Here is a 3,268-nt window from a genome sequence, read left to right as displayed (position 1 = left end):
CAGACATATCCTGTCGGGAAATAAATAGTAGGAAACATAGTCCACTTCATTTTACTATTAAATAAATTTTTTGCAAAACATACAGGAATGGCTACGTTTCGCCAAAACCACAAATTATCCACAAAGGGATGAAAAGGGGGGTTCCGGGGCAAAATTTTTTAGAAAAAGTTATTCTCATAATAATAAAGATAATACAACAAAAGCTTTATCGTTTTCATCTATAACTTTTGTACGAAAATTATAGTTTAAATTCTTTCCTGATTCTTAGCAAATTATTTTGGACCAGGTATATTTTCACCAATGAATCATCGCATACATATTTAACTAAATAACTCTATAATTAACCATTACAATAAGAATTTCCTTCGCTAAAAGCTATAATCAAGTAGTTCCCATCTAAATTTGCATTAGACAGGTAACGGCCAATTTTGACCAGACCGAACAGATTAGGTGGCAGAGTTCATTCACTTCGATATTCGGTTAATACGAATGACAACAAATCAAATCTGTATACTTAATATATAAAAATTATGATTAGGTAGTTCAAATTGGCTATTATCTTCCGAAATCAGAATTAAATATTTTCTAAATCCTTAATTACACCACTTTGAAGGCTAATAATTAGCTACAATTATTGTAAAAAATGCTTTTATTTAAATAACTTAAAAATTCTTAGTGATACCAAAAATCTCCAAGAGTAAAAAAATATAAAAAAAACTTCTTTACTTCTGCATGATTTTTTAAAAAAAATATAGGTTTTGCCTTTCTGCATATTTCGGATTTCTTGTTTTTGTGTAAAGCAAAAATTGGTTAAGATATATGGCTCTTCAACATTTGCATCCACTCGTGATTAGTGACTCGTTCAAGCCCTTTCAACTACAGCCCTTTCAAAAACAAGCATATTGAACCGATAAAACTTACAGATCGTATAAACAATACACACACTAGTAAAGCAACTTGTGAAGTGGTAACGATTAAGTTCATTTAAAATGCTAATTAGAGGGTGATTTTCACGATTTAATTACCAATAAAAAGTGACAACTTTATTTTCAACGTAACTTGCTTACTTTTCATGCTAGAAACCTAAAAACAAAAATAAAGCTTTTTTTAAACGCTTTAAAAAAGTTGTAACGTATTTTCCCCAAAAGGTACATCATTTTTTAGTTATTTCACGCTGAAATATTCGATTTGTAATTTGACGAGTATGAACCTATTTTTCATTAGCTACAACTCCACTTCTACTGGATGACATACACATAGACCTCATCCATACACCATTTTTTTGACTTTTTTATAAGTTATATTTTTGCAAATAATGATTACTTTTTTAAATAAATTACTCTTACTTTTTGAGTTATTGGCTAAAAACCGCCTAAAAAGGTGTTTTTTTGTTGAAAAATAAACATATTCACTCGCAAATAACTCGAAAAGTATTAACTTAGTGAAAAAACGCTGTATTTAGAACAAAAGTTGCTTATAATTAGTCACTTAATCTATTTCCATACTTATTTTAACCATATATTTTTCACCCCTGAGAAGGGGTGAAACTTACCCCCCGGGCAAAAGCACACATCGGCACAATATCACTTTTTTTCTTTGATATTTTATCTATGTGCTATGTGTATGCCAAATTTCATGTCAATCCAAGCGGTTCTTTAAAATTTTGAGGTTTTGCAATATTTTACCGTCAGTAAGTGGACTAATAAAACATTTAGGACTTTGATTTCGTAAAACACATTCCTTTATCTTTTAAACACATTTGTTTTTATGATAGAAGATAACATCGGTCTTTATAAGGACTGCTCAAATCAGGGAAAATATAAATATAGATACATTATTTTTTCGGAGTTGTACAAAATTTTTAAAAAATACGGTGACCACTCCGACAAAATTTGAATTTAATTCAGGTAAACCTTAAGTATCACAACAGCAAAAGAGAAAGGACTGGGAAACGGGTCCGCCAGCAATGGTAAACAAGTTGGTATAAAGACCCCTGCATAACAGATGAAGGTATAGGGGCTGGTATATATAGTATGGATAAATGGAAAACTGAAGCTTTTGAATGATAAATCCGTAACCATAATATTGCATATATTCAATACAATATACAGTACTGGTACTGGTATAATACCGCAAGAATGGTTGCTGTCTACGTTTGTCACCATACCGAAGAAAACTAAGGCAATACAATGTTCAGATCATCGAATAATCTCCTTGATGAGTCACCTGCTTAAAATATTTCTTAGAGTCATCCACAACCGAATCTATCAAAAACTAGACATCGATATTAACGATACACAGATGGGATTCAGAAAAGGATTAGGTACAAGGGATGCTCTCTTTGCCTTGAACGTTCTAACACAGAGATGCCTAGATGTTAACCAAGAGGTACACGCCTGCTTTATAGACTTTGAAAAGGCCTTTGACAAAGTACGCCACAGTAAACTCAAAGAAATCCTGGAGATAAGGACATTGACACCAGAGACATACAAATAATATTAAATCTGTACTGGAATCAGCGATACCTGTACGACAGGGTTGTATATTGTCACCGCTCTTGTTTAATATCTACAGCGAACAAATATGCCAAGAAGCTCTCTCATATGCAAACGAAGGGATAATAGTCAATGGAGAAGTTATCAATAACATTCGATATGCTGACGATACTGTGATAATGGCAAGAACAGCGGAAGATCTACAACATCTAGTTGAAAGTATGAATGAGATATGTAATAACTACGGCATAAGGATGAACGTCAAAAAAACCAAATATATGACCTTCAGTAAGAATCCAATAAATGACACTAGTATCACAATAAACGGTACCCAACTTGAAAAAGTAAACGAATACAAATACTTGGGAACCCTTATCAATGAAACAGGCGACCAAAATCACGAGATAAAAAGACGTATTGAAATTGCCAGGTCTACTTTTATAAAAATGAAAAAAATATTTTGTAATCGTGATATTAGTATTCATCTACGAACTAGAATGTTAAGCCGTATACTAAGAATAAGTTGGGTGGATAAAATTACAAATGAAGAAGTAATACGCAGAATAAATAACGAGCCAGAAGTTCTACTGAATATAAAAAAGAGAAAACTTGAATACTTAGGCCACCTGATGAGGGGACAAAAGTACACATTCCTACAAAATATAATGCAAGGAAAAATCCAAGGACGAAGAAATCCAGGCCGTAGAAGAATGTCCTGGATGAGAAATTTGAGAGAGTGGTTTGGCTGTACCACTAACGAATTGTTCAAAACA

The sequence above is a fragment of the Diabrotica virgifera genome, chromosome 4 (genome assembly GCF_917563875.1).
Source record: "Diabrotica virgifera virgifera chromosome 4, PGI_DIABVI_V3a".
Classification (NCBI taxonomy): domain Eukaryota; kingdom Metazoa; phylum Arthropoda; class Insecta; order Coleoptera; family Chrysomelidae; genus Diabrotica; species Diabrotica virgifera.
The sequence above is the reverse complement of the archived record's forward strand: the minus strand, read 5'-3'. Positions refer to the sequence as shown.